Below are 23,099 nucleotides of genomic sequence, written 5' to 3' on the forward strand. Positions count from 1 at the left end.
CGAGCAAGAAGGAGAGGATGCCCGTAATTTTAATTGGGAGCTATTTGGCGTGACAGATTGTGATGATGACTTTGAGGGCACATACACCTGTGTCAAAAAAATAAAGCATTAAAACTTTAAATTGTTTTATTGTTGCGACATTAGTTTCAGCATTTGCACCTACGCTCAGGCACATTGCCTCTCACGTGTCCCATTCCTGCCCCACCCCCTCCCTTCCATAACCGCAACAGTATGTCGATAAGAGAAGAGGAAATGTGTCTAAAAGTACCATAATTTTGTCATTTTAATAACACACATCATGTGTTAGAATTGGACAGCCATGATATGTGTAACCAGTAAAGTCAGGGGTAGACACCCAAGCTGAAGTTAAAAAAAAAAAAAAAAAAAGGAAGGGGTAGGGTTGATTTATACATGAGGTCAACTTGTTCATGAAGAAATACGGTTATACAATGAAATCTCAAGACTGTCAAAGTATAAGTACTGTTGTTCAGTGTCAAAAATTTTGTTTTCGAACACAGCAGGCTTTTATTTTTTATTATTTTTTTAATAATAGTCATAGTAGAATTCGGTTTAGAGATGCTACTGGTACATTTTCACAGTTATATCTAAAATTTAATGCCTCCGGTTTGACAATACATCTCGTGTAGCTATCCCGTAGCTTGGTGATTTTTTTAAAAATGTGATTTCTTCAGATTGGTGATTTTTTAAACATGTAATTTAATCCACTCAGTAATTGGAAACTCACCCCAATTTGCACTTTGTGTTGCAGCCACACTCAGATCACAAACAAGCAGGCATGTGAAATGAGACTCAGAAACAAAAATGGTGCACAAAGATTGCTTCACCACTTGAGGTGGGGTAGTAAGGTTGAGGCCTTGCTCCAGGGTGTCCGAACAGTAGCTAGCAAGTGGAGATGGACATACCTCCAACAACGAGTTGCTGTATATTTACATTTTTTTATCCACAGCAGGTTTTGAACCTGTGCCCTTGGACTCCTGGAGGTCCAAGTCCTTACGGACTACTCGAGTGTCGCCCCAAGCGGTTATGAATTATGGAAACCATGCAACTGGAGAAAATGGCAGAGGAGGGGGCAGAGGTGTATACATCTCATCTATCCCCACGGCAATACCTTTTCAAACTCATGCTAGTTATCGAGTTCTCACAGAACACTTACGTTTCACTGTTACCTGTGCAGCATCCAGAGAACAGCTCCTAACCCCATTCAACATTGAAGCAAAAGGCGAAAACTATTTTGAGTTGCAGTATGATTTATGTTACTCAGAAAGCATATTTGTGCTTTTTTTTTCCCATGAAGCTAAATTGTTGTGGTCTAATGAAACAATTCCTTTGATATTGAATTTCAAGGAAGATAAACTAAGCTGAGGAGAAAATCACCACATTTTTAATTATTATACTGTAATACAATTTGTTTTGTATACGAATATCACAGTTTTGAAACACAGTTTTGTCACTGCTTTGGAGATTGATCTTGCAGTGACAGTAAGTAGCATGATTATCCAAAGAATGTTAGAATTTTTAAAATATTTTTCAAATAGACTTCAGGGGCTCCCAAACAAAACAATTGTAATGTACATGAGATACTTTGGTGATTTTATTGTAGCTAAGGTCATCTAATTTCTCTGTTGGATACCTTAGTCAGTGGTGTTAAACTCCAGTTCTCGCGGGCCGCTATCCTGCATGTTTTCTGGTTTTCCCCCCCCAACACACCTGATTCAAAGGATTATCTTGTTAGCAAGCTCTACAGGAGCTTGGAAAAGATCCTAATCGTTTGAGTCAGGTTTGTTTGAGAGAGAAGGTTTGAACACATGCAGGATACCAGCCCTCGAGGATCGAAGTTTGTCACCTGTGCCTTTAGTAATATTACAGTATTTCTCCGTGTACCAGGCGATTTTTTTTTAATTTGGCTTGTCAGATAGTGATGATGACAATAAAGGCTTTCCAACAAATTTGTACTCAGCTGTCAAAAGTTAAACCATCAAAACTTCAAATCGTTACATTGTCGCAACATTAGTTTCAGCATTTGCATCTACGCACATGTACATTGCCTCGCACTTCAACCGTTCGAATCTGATAAAATTAGTATTTTTTATTTTTTTTTTCCCCAAGTGTCGTGTGCCTTCGGGCAAATTACAGCCCCCAGTGGGATCTGGTTTGTCGTCTTCAATACAACTGTTAAGTTAGTTACTAAAGCTAACCACCACGGCTAACTTGGCTAACATGTTACATGCTACCTTTACCGAGCGTTTAATGGTTTAATAGGCTTGCATCGGATCGCCCAATGCACCATCTCGTCCTGTAGTGCAAACTCCATTGACTACAATACAAAACTGTCCGCTTTTACACCTCGATCATGTTTGATGTGAATGCAGCATTATGCCTCGATCGCATTCTGTGTATTCGCAGCATTAGAAAGCGAACCCTCATCAACATGAAATGACAGAATCCACATCGTACTTTTAATTAATACACATAGTAATTGACTGATTCGTAACAAACTACTATCGATATATATATATATATATATATATATATATATATATATATATATATATATATATATATATATATATATATATATATATATATATATATATATATGTGTGTTTTTAATATCATTGTGCATGGTAAATATTTGTCATTGTAACAAATCGCGTATTATATATTTTCTTTAAAAATAAAATAGTTCATATAATCTAGAAAAATGGCGACCTGCAGTGCTCCACTCGCCCCTTCTGGTGGGGCCAGGCCCAACTGGCACAAAACGCAGTCACCACTGTGTGTAACTACTAAAGTCAGGGACTTATATTCATGTTTTGGTCAAATTCATCCAAATTGAAATAAAAAAGGACAGGTCGACTTATACACGGGGTTGTAAGAAACATTACATTGTAAGAAACTGTTTTATTGATTGATTTATTTATTGAATATATAAATAATTACATGATTTAAAAACTCAGAAAGAAAGAAAAGAAATAAAATGATCATCAATGGATTTCACCGTTGAGCAGGTTGCATGTTCAAAGGAAGTAGAAAGTACAAAAACGTGTTTGGTCCTATTACCTATTTTTTTACACTTTACTCATTGTGATCATACTTAGGTGCTCATATACAAAACTTAAAATATATATATATATATATATATATATATATATATATATATATATATATATATATATATATATATATATATATATACATACTGTGTTTTCTGCGCTATAAGGCGCACCTAAAAGCCTTGATTTAAAAAAAAAAAAAAGCTGATGGTTCGCCTTATCAATGGATCAATATTGAGATTGGGTTTCGGAGATGGGGAATGAACTGATCAAGTCAGCTTTACCTGTTTCTTTTGTGTGTTTACAGTTGAACAAGGTTGGTCATATTGACATTGAGTTATTATGCTATTGAGAGTTAAGAGTTATTACAGTATTTGAGTTATTATTGTTATTACTTTGAGTATTACTATACAGTGATTGAAAAAGTTTTAAAATGTCATTAATTGAGGGTGTCCCTTATAATCTGGTGCACCTTATATATTTTAATAATAATATATAATAATAATACACAATTATATATTTTAAAAAATAATTTGTCTCCCTTAATCAATGACAGCAACCCACTCTAGTTTTAAACAGCTTCTGAACACTGTTGTATATTGCATGCTTTGTACAATATTTGTGCAATTTTATATTTGACAATGCGATATGACTTCATTTAGAATAGCTTGCGGCTCAGCACACATTTTCCAAGTAGCTTGCCCAACACTTATCCTGGGTCCTCCAACAGGATATTGACCTGAAATACAATATAAAATCTCAGACTACTGAAGCAGTTTGCGAGTGAGATGTGAACTCCCTGTAACCATCTGCTGCCAGGTGCTAAAGTCTCATTTGTTGTTTTTTGTTAATATTATATTATATAATGTTGGTACCATTCTTACTAAGGAGAGTTTGTTTTAATTAAAAAAAAAAAACATGTTAGGATGCAATTTAAAAGTGATGGTGTAATTATGTGAAGTTGTGAGTTTGTAGTTCTCTCTATGTTTAGGTGACTTTTCTCTGATTAATCTGTCATGATCTCACATTCAAAAATCATGAATTTAAAGTTTGATTGGTTTGTGCACATTTGCGTATGGAAGCATTTTAGTCTAAATGTGTGCTCTCATTGGTAAGGGACCGGTCCAGGTTGTACCATAAATGTCACCCACCCTGACGGCCACTTTAATGGTAATTGTTTTTCCTGCTCCATTAATTTAGTTTTGCTTTAATATAGACACTGTGTTGTTATATCTGGGTGCTGCCAAAGCTGCAAATTTCTCCATGTGAGATTCAAGATTCAAAAGTTTTATTGTCATGTGCATAGTAAAACTAGACAATGAAATTCTTATTCTGTTCACTTTCTTGTTCAGGCTTACATTTAACACAATAGAACAAATAATAAAGTAGTTAATTGAAAAAAATAAACAGTAATAGGGCATTGAGGGCAGTCATAATGAAACACTAATAAATGAATAGACTCACATTCTCAACATATAATGAAGTAGATGGAGTGGAAGAATCTATATTCATATGATGATGATAATGCAAAATGTAATATAGTGCAAAATATCATGTCAGTAAAAGTATCCGTCTTTTTGTCCATCTATCTATCATCCATCTAAGTCACATTGAATAGGCACTTGATCACCTGTGACACTCAAGAAGACAAGCTCTATTGAGAATAGATGGTTGGATAAACTGAGTTAGTTGCAATACATTTCACAAGTGGTAATTGTGTTCATGTGTGCAGCAAAGCTCAGTGCAATTCACAGATGACAAATCGTTCACATGGTAGCAAAGCATAACACCCCACTGAGCTTTTAGGGCAGTCCTTTGCAACATTTTCTCTCTCCCTCTCTCTTAGACTCATTCCTAGGGGCACACATGAGTACTCACACGAGTACCAGGACACAGAGTTTGGTACACATTTTTTTTTTTTTTCAAATTTAAAGCAGTCTTTCTCAATGTCCACCTCATTGTCGCTTCCACATTAGCAGCACAATGTCTGTGTGTGCACACCGACCATTGCATTATTTGAGGCTACGCCCTTGAAAAGTTTCAGAACTCCTTCAGTTATGGTTTGCGTGGTTCGTTTCATTAGTCCAAGGAAGTCATGGGTTAAAAAAACAAAAGACATGGGACGACGCATGCTTAGGCACATGAAAGGGAGACAAGAAAAGTATTACACAGAGATTGCTTGTTTGTCAGCAATAAGTTGCGCTACTTTCAAATTCACTTTTTATACTTGTCCAACGAATGATGACTGAAATTTTCCATTTCCATACCAAACGTACATCTTTTGTCTGTGTGTCAATCCACAGCACATCTTGGACGCTTGTTCAGCTTAGGTTCAGGGTTGTTGGATGAAAGTTAAGTAGATGCGCAAAGTGAAGCATGCACAGTTACGCATCAGTGATTTAATGTGTACCTGCTTACTAGTTATGCGCACCCATTTCCATTCCTGTCTCTCTGAATGTTGCACATGTAGAGTTCTTAAAATATCAATTGTGATCCAGTTGTTGTGCATATTAGTATCATTTTCAAGATATTATGGTAGATGATGTGAAGGACTATGATTTCCGCCCCCACAATAAACACACAAGCCTTTTCTTCACCCATGCAGCTGAGATATTGAAGCTTGCAAGGGTGCTGACTGACTAGATAAACCTATAAATCTGATTTGATGTTTTCTTTCTGCACATGTGCGTGTGTGTGTGAATGTGTGCGTATGCAAGTGACTGCCTGTCCCAGACAGATTAAAGATCTGAAACGGATCTGTGATCAGCCATGCTGTAATCTTCTGCATGTTGGCTGTCATCGTTTCAGCTCTGATGCCAACAGACAGGATGTGAATTTATTAGGCAATGGTATTGAAGCAAACTTGGACTCACTATTTGGAAATGTCAAGCATACCACGCATTACACTGCCCAACACAAATTAACCATTATTTTAATTAGGAATTAATTCAATTTCAAATTAATCAACTGCGCTGCCAAAGGATTGACCTAACTGGATGTAGAAGCTGCTGCTTTCAATATTTTCAATTCGGCCCTTCCAGAGGCTGTAAATTGATCTGATTGTTAATCAAGTCACACGGCCTGTACTAATTAATTATTTGACCTCTCTCGCCAAAAGGTCGGGATTAACAAGGATTATTGCAGACTGGAGAGGAAAGTTAAAGATGGAAGTCACAGGGGAAGTGATGGTACTTAAAGCAATTGTAAGGGTAAAAATGGTAGAATAATGTCAAATTATTTAATAGTTACAGTTTCAAATTTACAGTACCTATCAAATGTTTGGAAACACTTTTAAATTCAAATGGTTTCAAAAACGTTAAGAGGTTTTGAACATGCACAGATGTGAAGTGAGAGATCATAAAGCATTATCAACAAAATTGAGAACAAAAAAAAATAATTTGTAAGTTGCAATTGTAACTGTGAATGAGACACTACCACTGCATTGTACCACTTTGTGACAAAACCATAAATCTTGGGAATCACTCACACTGAATATTTGCTTTAAAAACCTATCCCATAGAAAGACGTGATTGAGAGCTAATTGACTGCCAAATTGAATTTTTTGTGACCTTAACCTGTCTAAATGCTCATTATTTCAGCCTGTCTACTGTAAATACTCATATTTCTTTACTCATGTATGAAAACAGACTGATTATTAGTGTTTTGAATCAACATGAGAAAAAAAAATCTGCTTTTGCTTCTGAGAACAATGATTTGACCAACCCGGCAACCAAATCATTAAAAAAAGAAATCTACAATTTTAATTTGAATATATGTCCTGAGGCTGTTTTCAAAAAAAGGGTAAAAAAAAGTGGTGAAAATATAAAACATTTTTTAATGGTTTCATCTATTAATCAAAGAATAATCAACAGAGAATGAATTGTTAGTAGCAGCCTTAACACTTGACAGCTGCAGTAAATGACTCAATGCACATTCCCAATTTAAAGGGCAGCTCTAGACAACATGTTCATGTTAATCAAGATTATGATGTTAGCTTGGGTTTATATTCCATTTCCACCTTGCTATAACATTTAGGTAGGAAGGAACTGGACAACATATCAAATAATAATAATAATAATAATAATATCAAAAATTGGCCCCAAAATTTCATGTGGCCCTCTCTGCTACTGCCAAATTCCACTCAATTCAATCAAAATATCACAATGATTAGCCACTCCACGGCACATTAATAAGAACACGGAGTAGCGTGTAAAATTCTGTCATGCTCAATGTGAAGTTTTGAATGCATCATGTTGAATTTTTAACCAACTTTACGATTTCACGGACTTCTGATGCTTGTTACAACTTTCTATCTAGACATGGTTTTACTGAACTTATGCAAACCAGCACTGCAGGTGTGTATGTATTAGGACAAATATATTGGTCACAGTTTGGTTTGTACAAGAGTAGGGAAGTGCAGATGAATTTAGGTGGCAATTGCTCACTGTTTTATATGCCAACTGAACATGAAAAAGCAAGCCAGAAACCATTAAAATGCTTGTTCTGCCTTCACTAAAAATGTCTGGAGTCAAGCTGACTACTCCCAAATTTGGGGTGTCCCAGAATTCGTTGGAAGCCGAAACACTTTTTTTTTTTTAATGATTTCTGAGTTTTCATTGAGGGAGCCTTTTAGCGCTTATATAGCGCTCACAACTTCTTTACCGACAGATGACGCAGCATCAGGAGCAACTGGGAGTTAAGTGTCTTGCTCAAGGACACTCCAACTTGGTCACACTGGTTTGGGAGACAAAACTCTACCACTGAGCTCTGCCACCTATGTTCAACACAATCAAGTGTTCCTTTAAGAAACACAGAAATCAACCATTATAGGGTGAGAAAGTGTAAAAAAAAAAAAAAAATCAACAAGGGAAAATTGAGTACTAAGCTGAGTGAATAAATCCTGAGGTGACGTGAATGAGAGAAATGGAGTAGGAAGCAAAGCAGCATGAAGTTCATACACAAGGTAAAGACAAATGGGGACTAAGCAAGAGAGGAGAGGACAGAGACCGCAGTGAATTAAAACAATATAGAGTAAACTGTTGAGGTAGGATGTGGAACGAAGGGATAAAAGAGGAAGCAGTGACCCATGCATGACCGGGCGGCAGTACCTTGAAACAGAGCTTATGGGTCACACCAAATCCATGTCAAGGCTTTTGCTCATGTGTATGGAGCAAAAGCAATTTGGAGCCACTTGTGTCAACACATACACACAGTCTTGGCAATATACAGTACAGAGAGAGAGTGTGTCATACTCGAGCTCAAGTATCTTGTCATTTTTACATCCCCTGTGGCATCAACACATAGATTCAAAGATCTGTTGAAGCAGATATAGCTACTGTGTGAGATGTACACAAACAGCATTAGAAAAGCATTACCAAAGTAATGTATCGTTTTTTTCGGACTATAAACCGCAACTTTTTTCTCATGTTTTGAGCCCTGTGGCTTATAGCCCAGTGCGGCTTATTTGTTTTTTTTGTTATGGTTTTGTTTGGTTGGTTGTTTTATTTTTGTTTGTTTGTTCTTTTTTGCTAGTCACCAGCAAGCAAATGTGTGTATTTTTTCGAGGTGTCAATTTATGGAACAACTATCAAATAAAACTGAAAAGATGTGAATCAATGGCTGTGCTCAAAAAGAGTTAAAACAATATATTATTTAAAAAATATGTTTAAGGTGAGTAAGAGAATGTATAAAATTTTGGGTAAATTTGTGACTTGTAAATGTTATATACTGTACATAGTATATATGAGTTTATTTTTGTATTTATGATTGTATATATGAATTATGTACAATGTGTTTTTATGGTCACTAAAATAATCTATCAAAAAAGATTTCGATTTTGAACTGCTTTTTAACTAACAGATATCCATTCATCCATCCATTTTCTACAAATGTTTAGGGGCTAAACATACAGGCATGTTCAGTCTGTTAAAGAGAGGATGTTGCTGTTGGCAGATAATTACAAAAAAAAAACTAAAAAAGAATTATACATTTCTTATACCATGTTTTTGCGTAAAGATCTGATGAAAAATCATTTTTTTTGCTCATATTTTGCTGCTCCGGCTTGGTGCATTTTATAGTCCAGAAAATATCGTAATTGCTGTAATATATTACGTTTTGCTGTAACGCGTAGTGTAATGCAATGCACACACACACACACACACACACACACACGCACACACACACACACACACACACACACACACGCACGCACACACACACACACACACACATGCACGCACACGCACGCACATACACACACACACACACACACACACATAAAAAGAAATTTTACTCGGTACAAATGGTTCTAATGCATTTTTTACGTGAAAGTGGTGTTTCTTTTTTCCCAAATTCGCCAAAAACACTGCGAGACCACCGCACACATTACTTTTAGTTGGACAGAGATAAAGACAAGAAGAATATAATATAGTTAGGTACACTTTGTGCATGACACCTAAAGAGATATCCACTTTGCCAAATAGCACCAGTAATTTGACAAACCTTTTAGAGCTGTGCCATACTAATGTGAAGTTAGTGAAAAGAAAACGCACAAAGGATTCAGAGTGGGGATAAAACAAAGCAAACAATTGTTTGTTCTTTGGCTCAGGGATGCCACATCCACCTCAAGAGGTTAGGATACTGGTGGCGAAGCATGTCATACAGTACGTAGATGGTATACTGACACTTTCCAGAGTGGATTTGTCAGCATTTCAAAACTGTGCCTGCAAGATCCCTATTGCAACTCGCAATCATGACAAGGTAAGCTAACGCAAATTTTCACAGTACAAATGCTATTAAAAGTCTATGAATAGTTGTGGTCAATGTGTATCAAGATGAAGCAGATAAAATCTCATGTTAAACACTATGTTAAACACACAATTATGTAGGCTAATTGCTAATATTAGCCCCACCGAAACCATTTATTTTTGAAAAGTCTGTCCCTAACCTTGCTGACTGAACTTGAATTTGAATATTCACATTGAAATCATGGAATCTGCTGTTTCTGCCTAAATCACAAACAATGCCTCACTATGCTGTGAAGCGAATTAATAAAGGGATTAAAATACAAAAAAATATTTTGTATCTTGTCATGTCTTTACAATACAATGCAGATTAATTGATTAATTAATTTGACTGTTTTTAGGCTTAAGACAACCTTTGACTGGATGTGTAATGAGCAAAATGAGCTACATTTAAATGGCTAATCCAGATTTCCAGTTATGTTGGTGTAAGTATTATGCAATATATATATATATGCAATAGTGTTTTAATGCCTTACATTTAAAAAACGGTAATATTGTAATGTAACAAATTACTTTGAAATGACAGTAATAAGTAATAAATAATGCAATGCAGTTTTGAGGTAACTTGCCCAACATTGAAAAGCAGCCCTTGCGGCATTTCTGCATTAACGCTTGCACAAAAATTCTAAAACGAAGGTTCTCTGGCACAGTTATTACTGCACATTTCATACACCATTTATCTGCCCACACACACATCGTGCCAATCAACACACATCATAATTAAGTGCATAAGTTCTCTGAAGCAAGATAATTTCTCGAATCAAGTTTAAATACACATGTTAATAGGTTGTCAAAGTTGTACAATAAGGTTTACGGCTATAGCGCAATGTCAGCACAAGGGTAGAGGAATTAAAGTGTGTATTTGAATGAGAATTGAACAGATGTTGTGTCGTGGCTTTTAACTTGTAATCCGATTGGTTGTACGACCATGTGTTGCTCAAAGGGTTAATGTTACAGAATATAGGTTAGTCTCAAAGAGACAGACGAATACGCTTCTCCCCCTCTGCTGACAATCAACCCCTTGCAATACCTTAAATAATTCAATAAGTACCACCGTTGAATGCCACATCTGTTCCCAACTAAAATGAAAACCCAATAACATATGCAGATTTTTCACATAAGCACCAAATAATCAATAATATATTTCAAAGTTAAACATAATTTTTATGACATCCATGCACATAGTATGTAATCACCAGGCTTGAATAAATGATGCATAGCAGTGTGTTTGAAAATCTCACAGCAGCTTTTGCATGCAGCAAAGGAGCAAATTATTCATACCCTAGCTGATACTTAAGTCAAAGTCTGGCAGGAAATAGTACAGGAAATTGGCATAAGGTTCCAAGAAGTATTAGAAGTATTAATGAATAACATTCATTATTTAAAACATTATTTTTTTTATATAAATTCATAATGCTGATCTACAAAAAAAACTCTAAACAAGCATACATTTAAAACATTGGCTCAGCACCTATCGAGAAAATGCATTCATCATTTTGTCTTGGCAGATTATTTTTTTTCCTAAAACTCTAGTCATTAAATCTTTCAGCTAATAAAATTTCAGTTCAGATTTTGCAATGATTTATCGAATAATTGACAGTGAATCAGTAAATTAAACAATAATTATTTTTGATAATCAATTAATAGATCAGGCGTTCAGGGGTCCGCAAACCTCCGGGGGTCCGTGGCTTGACTGCTTTGGGTCCGTGAAATAGTTTGGGTTATTAGTACAAAAATCTAAATATATTTGTGTTGATTTCATTTTATTGTATATTAAATTGTGAATGTACTAATAACTCATCAATCAAGCAATCAACTCAATAAGTTTAAAATATTTTTTAAAATGAAATTATTTTGAAGTTTTTCAAAATGGGTTGTGTTGCAGTATGGCTGCAAAGTAACAAATATATTGTTGTCAAAATGAAAATGTTGGTGAATGAAACGGGCACTTATGTTTGGCTTAAATTATTGTTTTTTTTCTGTTTTTGCAAACATTTTCAATGGGACTCTTTGGGAAATCTGCTTTCTTAAAGGGGTCCCTGACTTCACAAGTTTGAGTAGCCCTTGTTTAGAGACGTAAAATTTTCCAAACTTCAGAATTTGAGCTTCTCGACAGTTAATATTGTTATTATTTTTTTTAAGGTCTGGATAAAAAATAGTCGAAAAAATCGGGTAAATTGAGTGTAAAAATATGTCAACTAAAAATAACCCTCAGAGCTCTGCTGAAACCACCTTGGCAGCATCGTCTTCTATATTGGCCTTTCTTGCAGACACACACAGTGTTGCGATGACTGCATGAGAGAAAGACTCCCCACAAAAGTCTGAGGATGTGAGAAGTTCGGGATCATTTTCAATTAAAAATAAGTGAAAAAAATAATACTCTTTCTTTTTTTTCATCGTGGACAGCCTACCACAGCAGTACTTTGACTGTTGCTGCAGGTACACAGATAGTAACATCTATATGCTAAGACTGGTTCCATTTGTTGTTAGGGTCCACCACCTAGTGGCCAAATGACTAATACTTTTTGTATGCTTAAAAACACATAATCATTTAGTAGCTAGTGGAGGTCCATCAAAGACAATATTTGCACATGGAGCTTTCCAAAAGAAACAAAACAAAAAAAAGTTGCCAAAATGTAATATTAAATAAAGAAAATATATTTCTAAAATTCTACTCAAGTAGAAGTGGCACGGTTTTAGTTGTGCAAATTTTAGCCAGTAAGGGGCAGTCAAAAACGAAATGTGTCTGGTCAGCTCTTTAGAAGAAGAAGAGTGACAAAGAAGTGCAGCAGGAAGTTATTGACCTCTTAGCAGCTCCACTTGCAAGTTTGCTAATGGGATATTGATGTAGCGTGTAACTGACTTGAAGCACAATATTACATGCATATAATGATATGTACAGTATGTGTGAATTAACAACTACTTAGTGTTAGTTGACCTTTGATGGTAATCTCTTGCATGCTAATAGTAATCATGAGTGCTAACCAGTTAGCAGATTTTGCTAGTGTCTAAAAATTCATATTTATAGAAGATAATGAATATACAGTACACACGATAACAAAGAATGAGCAATTATATGTACTCTCTTCAAATCAACTACAGGTATATTATTAATAAAATAAATAAAATTAATTGAAGCCGATCATTTGATGGAATAATTGACAGGATAATCGATTTTAAAAGATTTAATAGTGACGTCCCTCATTCATTTAGTCTCTTCTGAAATGTATCATAATTATTGAAAAACATTGGCGAAACCAGCATTCATTTAGGAAATAAATAAATAGTCTATATTTTTGTCTATGTTTGACATGCTACAGATCAAATCAATAACTGAATCATGAAATACATTTGTATTAACTGCAAAAGTAATCAACAGAAACTTTTTATTTTAATAACTGCTAGTACCAACCACAATTTAGTTTAATGTCAAACTATGGCTTGTGCTTGACTAATTGAAGGCTTAACTGCATTGTAAGATCTTCAAATTAAGTCATATTGTACACGTTTATTTAGTTATTCTATTATTTTTTCTAAATTACCACCAAAGGTCAAACCTATTTGTTTTACAACTGTGCATAACATCATCAGCTGAGCACATTTAATGATTTTTATTGATGAGTGCAAACAAAACAACGAGTACAGTATGAGCCTCACTCAGGTCGTGAGCCATTGCACAGTCCAATCTGTCTTGGCATTAAAATGCCATTTTAATTGAAATGGGAAATTTAACCATGTTTATTTGTTATCAATAATAATTACGATTTACAATAATGCATTGATTGCACTGCTTTTCCAAGTAATTAAATGCCCCAAAGATTGTATTTTCATTCACCCAGCTGTGCATGGATGTTTATTGACAACCGGTGGCATCCAAGTAAAAATACTTGCCGCCTGCAATGGTTATCAGGATTCAGTCACAATCTTCCTAGATAAAAATTGGCAGTGTTTGAGTGTGGGAAGGAGTGGCAAGGGATCATGTTCTTATCGTTATATGAGCGGATCCTGTTTCATCGCTGGACATGAGACAACTCTATTAAATGCTCGGCCAGCATTGGATGCAGTTCAAGTGTAGGTAGAAGTAATACCCAGCTAAAGTGTGACTAAACCTCTGCCTGTGAAGCTGCTCCTCTTTCGCTTTAAGTTATGTAAAATTGTGAAGAGGAGGATGAATGGATAAAATATAATACTGTGGACAATAATGAATTTGAATCTTATAATTGAGTAATGACCAGTTCAAGATATGCATCTCCATTTACGCTGGATGTATATACAGTTTTTTGTGACAGTTAAGGCACCCCTAAACCAGCCCAGTCCATCCATCCGTCGGTCCATCCATTCATCCATAAGAAATCATTTTGGGATGTGAAAAAATACGGGCATCCTGCGTTTCACAGTGTCAAATTCTTCATTACAAGGTCACAACAGCTCAACAGTCCGGTGAATCAGAAAGGTGAATCAGAATTCACATAAGACTTTGAAAAACCTGCAGGAAGCTTTAGCAGACTAAGGATTGATAGAGCATTCTTCCACTGTGCCGCAAAACTTGCAATATCCGGACCTTCATGTCTGCTAAAGAAAACCTTACCTGTGTCTTCATCAAGAAATGCAGTCAAAAATATGCAAAAGAACATCTCCAGAAGCCTGATCATTTCTGGCAACAAATGTTGTGGACTGGTAGTTAAAATTGAACTGTTTGGCCACAAGCTTGGGAGAAAAAAAAGAAGGCAGCATTTTATGAAATGAACACATTGCCAACTGTTAAATATTAGGGTGGATTAGTCTTGCTTTGGTGTTGTGTTGCAGCCAGTCGGAAAACAAACTTTGCTTGAGTGGAAAGAAGGATGGGTTTCAACAAATATTTTGGAAGAACAATTTCACAGCATCTGTAAAACCCTCAAGATGAGAATTAAATGGTTTCTATAACAAGATAACCACTCCAAACTTACTCCAAAATCCACCCTGACCTATCTCAAGAAATGCAAGCTGAAGGTTTGGGAATTGCCTCGACAGTGTCCAGCCTCAAAATCAGAGGGTATGTCTAACAAGAACTGAAAAGACCCAAGAATATTGCAGAAATTGAAGCTTTTTGCAAAGAATAATTGAAACAATAGAATCCAGATTCATGTAGTCGGCTATAAAAAAAGTTTTGAAGCTGTGATGTCTATCATTTTTGTCATTTTGTAAAATAAAATATCACTATGCATTAATGTTTCCTGATATTATTGTCCTTACTCCTTATACAAAAGATGTATGAAAAAAATTGTAATATATAAAATATAATTGTTTGCTGGGGGCATATATACACAATATTAATGGCACATTATGCACGTAAATAATGGCTCAGTCAAAGTCCTGGGCAGGGTGCATGTGTGTCTAAGGAGGAAAAAAAAAAGGAAAGACATTGGATGTAGTTGTATATTGCAAAGCAAACGTCGTCTGGTGAATATTGCAACATGACTTGTCGGTATGCATTTGAATCAACGTGGCCTTGTTCCCACACTGTAACATGGATAGCCTCACTGCAGCATTCATTTGGAAAAGAGTAATTTCAGTGCAAATATATAAAAGTATAGTTCACAGTGCTGTGTCAGTTAAAATGTTATTATAGATCCAACAATACTGAACTGCAGTGCTCATGGTCAACTCAGCAAAAAAGTTTCAACAGCAATATTGTTTTTTTTGTTTTTTTTGTGTGTTGGCAGGTAGGATAAGAAGTTGATAACAAGATGAGCTGTGGGGGGTTAATATGAGCATCTGCCTTTCAAAGTTGTGTATTTTATATTTGATTTATTGTATTTTTTGTAGAGTGTACAAAAAAATCAGAGCTTAAAAAAAATAAAAAAATAGAAGAGATAGTCCTGATAATCGTGATCTCGCAGCAATAATGATTTGGAGCCCCGCCTTGGAATTTTTAGCCTTTTTCTCCAGAGATTTCTAAAGAGCTCCAAATATTCAGGGTTTTTTTTATGTTGATTAGATATAGTGATGGTTCTCAACGTAATTATACAATTATATAATTTTAGTAATTTCATTTTATTTTATATTAAATTGTGACTGTATTCATGACTTCAGTAAAGCCATCAATTCAACCAGTTTAATATATTTTTAATAATTTAGAATTTTGTCAACTAGATTCATCTAATCAAGGTCATCATCAAGAAGCTTGATTATTTAGTCACTAAATGTTTGTTGGCAACTTGTTTGGGGAAAATTGTGGCATTTTGTTATATGGAACTGTGCAATTTAAAATACAGTATTTATTTTGTAAAATGCAGTATGTCTGAAAAGGAAAGAGTATATTGTTGTCGAATTGAATATGTTGGTCAATAAAACGGGCACTTGTGTTTGGCTTAAATGATTATGTTTGTTTTGTTTCCGCAAACATTTGCAGTGGAGGTCCTTGGTAAATGTGCTTTCCAAAAAGGGCTACCTGACTCCAAAAAGTTTGAGAACCTGGGATTCATAGGAAAAAAAAAATCATGGAATAAGTGTTGAGGAAGAACATCACCACGTGTCAGTGAGAGGAAAAATCTAAAATTGTTGCCAATTAATGGTACTTTATGTTTGCAGCAAAATGGAAAGACTTTGAGTGAAATGATGATGCCAATTATATTATTTTTTGACTGTTATTATCGTAGGTATGATCTAATTTTGAATGAAAATCATTTTTGGCTTTCTACCCCCAAAGGAGGCATCATCTTAAGACATCATCCTTATGTTTCTTCAAAGCCAAATTCATATCTATTAACCATGGTCTGTGGCTAAATAAAGCATTGTGTTTATTTAAGTAACGACAATTGAGTGTGCTTTTTGCGAAAATGACACTTATAAGTCTGTATTGTTGTCCCTGAAGCACTGTTCAAAAGATTTTTTTTTTTTTGAGGGGGTGGGGGGGGGTGGGGTAAAATATTCATGTGATGATAGAGAAGCTTGCTAAATTTAAAAGCTGTTAGAGACTAAAAGGGGAGAATGCAGCATTATTGTATGAATCTGGCTGTGATCCATGCACACACGCACCAAAATCCTTTAAGTGGAAGTGAATGCACAGGCGGACAGTTCCTATCACTCCAATGAAAAGAGGCTGGCGGTGACGATGTAATCAGGGCATGGGGGAATGAGGAGACCCGTTGTGAAAAACTAAAGATGAGTGAGGTCATCAGGGTTAGATGATGACACCGCTCAAGGGAGCAAAGCAGGGATTACTAGACTTTGATAGCAGGATACGAATGAGAAGTGATCAGCTGATAAAGGGCAATAGAAGGGAATCATCCGCTGGACACAGCTCATTGTTCAGGTTAGGATGAAGTGATAAGTGAGAGTTTGAGTCTAAAAGGAAATCATCAAGTGTCAACTTCTAACAAAAAAATAAAAAAGTATCGTAGGAATCACAATTAACAATTTCACCTTGTAAATCTAATTATGGGCACACAGTTGCGTCCAAACCTCAAGCGAGTGATTACACAATTGCACACGAAACCCAACAGCAGCTAAACACTCATGTATTGGACTGATCTAATCTGAGACAAACCAGTCTGCTACCAGCTCTAATCCTCTGCTTCCTAATGGGAGGCATTAGACTGCACACACACACACACACACACACACACACACACGCACACACACACACACACACACACGCACACACACACACACACACACGCACACACACACTACATAAAAAGAAAAGTAACAAAACAAAAAAACATTAAACTGGAATCTGTATAAAACTGTTTTAGAAAATGCTATCGCACTGATGTTATTCTTACATATGACGATGCAAAGCCTATTGACATAGCCCTATAAAAACGACAAAAAAAAAGTGCTTCAAACTAAAACGGGCAACAGGATGCCACTAAATAATCTCATTTAGTTTGACAGCGTATAAAATGAATATTACAGAAGAAAAGTTGCCCTGGAGGTACAAGCAGACTGACGTCTTTGTCAAATGGCCTGGCATGCTTAATGGGATGAGAAAAGGCTAATCTGATTCTATATCAGACAGGCACCAGGGGCATCCCATTTAGCCACCCACTGTGTTGCAAGCACGTCGTCTTGAAGGCACATGCTTTACTTCTCACGTTGACGGCAACTTTTCAAAAATCTTCTTGGCGTCGGGATTGGAATAAATAGAAGCGGTGAAGTCAATGGTAAGATTGTGGATTTACGACAACTGCAAAATTTTAGCTCTCGACGGTATTGCAGTGCAGATGTAAATAGACGGATGCAGCAAAGTCTAGACGTATTTGGTAAGTAAAAAAGTTTGAGTATGACTTTATGTCACGCCATAATAGATTTGAAAAACACTTGTGGTTAATCAGTGGCAGGCCATGCATTTGATACCATGGCCGTGAGTAGGGAATTAACAGACTTAATCCACCTCTTGACACCACCACTTTCACATTGCAATTAAAAAAAACATCAATAAAATCCGGACAAAACGGACCAATTTAGTTTGAATAACAGCAATTCGAATGTTGAATAAGTAATATCATGTAATTTACAAGGTTTGATAGGATTATACTGTATATACAGAACCTCTAATTCAATATAGTATGCATCCGTTTTAGAGCGTTTGCAGAACATCGTAAAAATGAACTTTCGTCAAACACCACCTAATTTTCTCTTTGTTTTAGACAGGCTGCATGGCTATTTTTTTTTCGCTGGACTTTGACGCATAATGGAAAGGAAAAGACAGGTTGACTTGTCCCTTAAAGATAAAAATGCAAGAGCCATGGCATGCGTGGATATCAGCAGATGGGAGGAGCAACGAAGGTCCACCTTCTACACTCTGATCTTGCCACAGTCGTCACTTGGATGAAGAACATCCCAAGTGGGATGATCAGCAAATCATCTCTGAAGACCTCCATTTCAAACAAGTTGGATGGGTTCAAAGATGACTACCCGTGGAAGAGTGACAAGGATGTTTGCGCAAATGACGATCAGGAAGGAGAGGACATCTGGGATTTTAATGGGAGGAACTATTTGGCGTGTCAGATAGTGATGATGACTTTTTAACAAATTAATATTCAGCTGAGTCAAATCAAATAAAGCATAGAAACTTTAAATATTTCTTTTGTTTCAACATTATTTTCAGCATCCGCATCTACAGGCATGTGTACATTGCCTCCCAGTCCCCCCTCCACCCCACCCCACTAACCGCAACAGTATGTTATTCGATATAGGATGAAGAAATGCATCTAAAAGTGCTGTAATTTCGTTATAATTTCGTTATGATTTTTCGTCAGAATTTTGTTAACACATGGCAGCCATGAGCTATGAAACCGCAAAAGTCAGGGGTAGACCTATAATCACGTTTTTGTAAAATTCACGCAAATTGAAATAATATAGGGGGAGTTGACTTCTAAGCAAGGTCAACTTGTACTTGGAGGAATATGGTAATAAAATCTTTCCAAGTAACTATTTAGTTTGTAGTGAAAATAAAAATGGTTTACTGATCAGATTACAAATAAAGAAAAACAAAATGACATATTCATATAAAAAAACAACAATGGCCAAGTTTTCTTTTTTTTTTTTTGGTTGGGTGCAATATTTTTTTAATTTTATGGATCCTTATTTAGGCTAATTGTGGTACATGAAAGAAAGGTTTTTAAAGGGACAGTGTGTAAGATTTAGACCGTTTTTCATTAAAAAGGGAATAAATTAAATGATTGTAAATTTCAAAAACTTGCAAATGAATATGTTCTTAATGACCAACAGTATGTTATAGATATAATCATAGGTCTAGTTATCATCAAATTATATTACATGGGGTGTGGCCCTTCTCTGGAGGCGACCATGTTTCTTATAGGTATGGACAATGTAAACTGCAGCACCTCCTGCTGTCCACAAAAAAAAAAAAAAAAAAAAAGGTCTAAATCTTACACACTGTCCTTTTAAAAAAATGATATGACATTATCAAAAGAGCAAACTTTAATTTCTTGTCCAGAAGAAAAGTTAAATTAATTAAATAATAATAATAATAATAATAATAATAATAATAATAATAATAATAATAACATTTCTGCAGTGCTTACTATCTAAAAGGGTGTACAGGGCAGGGCCAGAAATTTATATAGGGAAGCCAGGTGTCAGAATACCTCAGTTAGAAAAACTGTATGGATGTAAAAATAGAAAAATCACAGATAACATATGTTCTCTAGCTGTGGGGGTGGCCAGAGAGATACAAAGGGATAATGGCCACGCATGACCATCCAACTAGCACTGACCTCGTTGCAGAGGGCATGTGGAAAGTTTAGATTTTAGTTTCAAATAATAAGTAGCACTTCAGAGGCATAAACAGTGGGACCTAGACACTGCTTGGCGCATTACAATTACATAAATAAATAAATGAACAAAAATAATTAACAAACAAAAAAATAACAACCCAATGGATAATAAAAAAAATAATAGGACAAAAGTAATTTGTTGATCAAATAGTTTGACGGGGGGACATGCTGTATAGCTGGATCGGGAGGACAAAATGATAACGTGTCCAATCACATGACCTCGGCACCTAGTGGTGGAAAAGTGGTGTTGATAAATAAGGGGTTATGTTTCTTAATGTTCCTGTGTGTGACGAAGAAGACACTAAGACATGATACAAACAGATTGCTTCTTTTGGTGAAAATAAAATAGTAATCCAACACATTTAACATGAGCAGCTGTTAGCCGCACCTCATGCTTGTGCCACTCAATTGACTTCCATCCATCATCCCGCCTACCAGGCGTCACCTTCCCAAACGGCTCCCAACCCACAACTCCAGTATAACAATAAATGGACATTACACTATTAATACCCATGTGATCGAACGCTTGTTTGAAAGTTTAAGTGAAAAGTGTCTTTTTTCTAAACAGTCGCATAGCACTTCTGAATGTCTTGTGCAGCCTGACTTTCTTTGTTGCTTTGTTACCATTTGAACTAAGAACCAGGAAGAAAAAAAGCCTTGCCTTCAACAAGCGCATTTGTTTCCCCATTTTCTTCCACTTCACAGTGGCGAGGTCATGGAAAGACACACCGGACATTTAGCCGATTGTCACCCTGCCCTCTCCTTTGGAATTCCCTAACAGCAACAGCGAGACTGGGATCGAGACTGGGATCGACAAGTTCTAATAAACCCTCAGTCTTTACCCATCTTATGCAGTGCTTAATCAAGCCTCTTGTTCTTGACAACCTGAAATGTGTACACTCTTAGGGGACACAAGGTTGACTTTTCACAAACCATATGTGGATGTGAGAGAGCAATGTGTATTGATGAACAATTGCATTTGTTAATTAAAAGAGGGTTTGGAGATTTTTGCTTTAAAAAAAAAATCTCTATGTTGAGTAAAAGCTCCATCAAACAAACCCTCAGATTCGGCGTTTTAAAATGTGAAAAGGGTGAATCTTAACATGATTCAATCTGTCTTTTCTGGATGATATAAAGGGAGTAAATGCTGGAAGAAATTAAAGAAACTTCAAATAAACTAAGGCTGATAGGTCATATTTTGTTTTGCTGATGTTGAAAGGAAAAAGGAAAGAACATTTCAAGAAACACATCTTTCTTTCAAATGTTCGAATAAAAGGTTTGCAATCATATATACACTCTTATTAAAGCTGAATATTTGATAATGACCCTTAGCATTAAACTTTCATGGTGTCTTGATTTTAGTGTGCATAGGGGACATTTATGTAAAACTGCTGTAAATAGTTAAAATGAGCTTTAGCACGGAGTCAGAATCAAATGTATTACGAACTGATGTACGTGAAATGGGTTAGCTACCTTCCTGTGTGTGCAACAATAACTAGCATAAATACTTGCGAAAAATGTGTTTTCTCTATGTGTGTTGTGTTTGAATGTTAAATACATATATTCATCCATCCATTTTCTATGGACGCTTATCCTCACTAGAGTTGCTGGCTTACTGGTGCCATCTCAGCCGTCTTCGGGCAATAGGCGGGGAACACCCTGGACTGGTTGCCAGTTTCCAGCCAAAGGGCTCCACCGGTCATCTGAACCGGATTAAACTGCCTCACCCTGTAATAATGAATGTGGAAGTCTCTTCTGCATGGCTCCTTTTATACAACGCTCAGTGGGAAGTAACTCTGGAAAACCACCAGACAAGTGACTGACCAGCAAAACGGATCATGTTAAGCCCTGGCAAGATTGCATTTGAAACATATTTTGGTGAAGAAAGAGGCCCTGATGCTGACAGAACTTGAGTTACAGCGGCCAGCATTACAGATCCTGAAGCTCCTGGGAAGATTAGACTGGGATAACAGCAAAAAGAATCAATGAATGACAGGTCCTATATCAAGTATATGGACAATTTAGGTGTGAAAGTGATCCGCAATCTGATGTCACTGTTGGTGATGAGACTATGCAAAAAAAAAAAAAAGTACAACTCATTACATTGTGTTTCATGAGACTCTTCAAAGTTATCCACCCACCTATGCGCTTCTGCGTGTGTTCTTATAACGGTGTACATGCAGTTACTTGCACGTTCATTTTATTTGATGGAGCGCAACAGATCGCAGCAATTGATTCTATTGTGGCAGCCAATTAAGTGACAGAGGAATGCATCTTGAAGCTGACAGGCGCTCAAGGCATAGCATGCGTAGGAGAGAAATCCCATGTTTTGAGCTGAACACAATCATTTGCAGGGGCATATATGCATTGGCATGTAAATGTCGATGCAAATGAACACAAAAATATATGCACACATCACCAAAAAAACGGGGGATGGAACATGCATAAATTTGCATTTGCTGATCTGTGTGGCTCATTTGGACATCATTCTGGCTCCAATTCCCACTTTGCGGCTCCAACATAAAACAGAGTGCATTTGTCACCATCTTTTCTATAGAGTCTATACATGAGGACAAAATGTCCATTCCCAGGAGTATTTCACTTGAAATCCTGTAGAATGGACAAACATATTAAAAGGCTGAGGAAGATTATTCTTGTTTAAGCATCAAACTGACAAGAAAATGACGCTGACACTTTAATAAACATCAATACACGTTTCCATAAGGGGTCAATACCTAACAGAAATTCATCACGGTGAGGCCAAAGTTAAGTCCGAGGGTTTCAAAAAGGGAAGAAGACCTTGTCATTCTCGGCTGCTTCGCATCTCTGCTCATGCACGGGCACGCACAAATGTCTCCAAGAAGTCTTTTTCTGACAAAGTGTGTCAGATGGGAAGATTGATGAAGCGCATACTGGGACACACTCATCCAGCA

The 23,099-nt window shown here is 36.2% G+C and overlaps 1 protein-coding gene and 1 long non-coding RNA gene across 3 annotated transcripts in view; one reads left to right on the top strand and one right to left on the bottom strand.

The window, feature by feature from the left end:
• cntnap2a (contactin associated protein 2a) overlaps positions 1 to 23,099 on the bottom strand; it is a 381,313-nt gene that overhangs the window by 356,718 nt on the left and 1,496 nt on the right. The window lies entirely within an intron of this gene.
• LOC148407646 (uncharacterized) lies at positions 17,912 to 18,945 on the top strand. The gene is made up of 2 exons (XR_015863656.1): positions 17,912 to 18,027; positions 18,514 to 18,945. It is a non-coding gene; the product is annotated as an uncharacterized LOC148407646 (long non-coding RNA).

Source organism: Hippichthys cyanospilos, chromosome 19 (assembly GCF_059441005.1).
Source record: "Hippichthys cyanospilos isolate Australia breed blue-spotted pipefish chromosome 19, RoL_Hcya_1.0, whole genome shotgun sequence".
In the NCBI taxonomy this organism is placed as follows: Eukaryota; Metazoa; Chordata; class Actinopteri; order Syngnathiformes; family Syngnathidae; genus Hippichthys; species Hippichthys cyanospilos.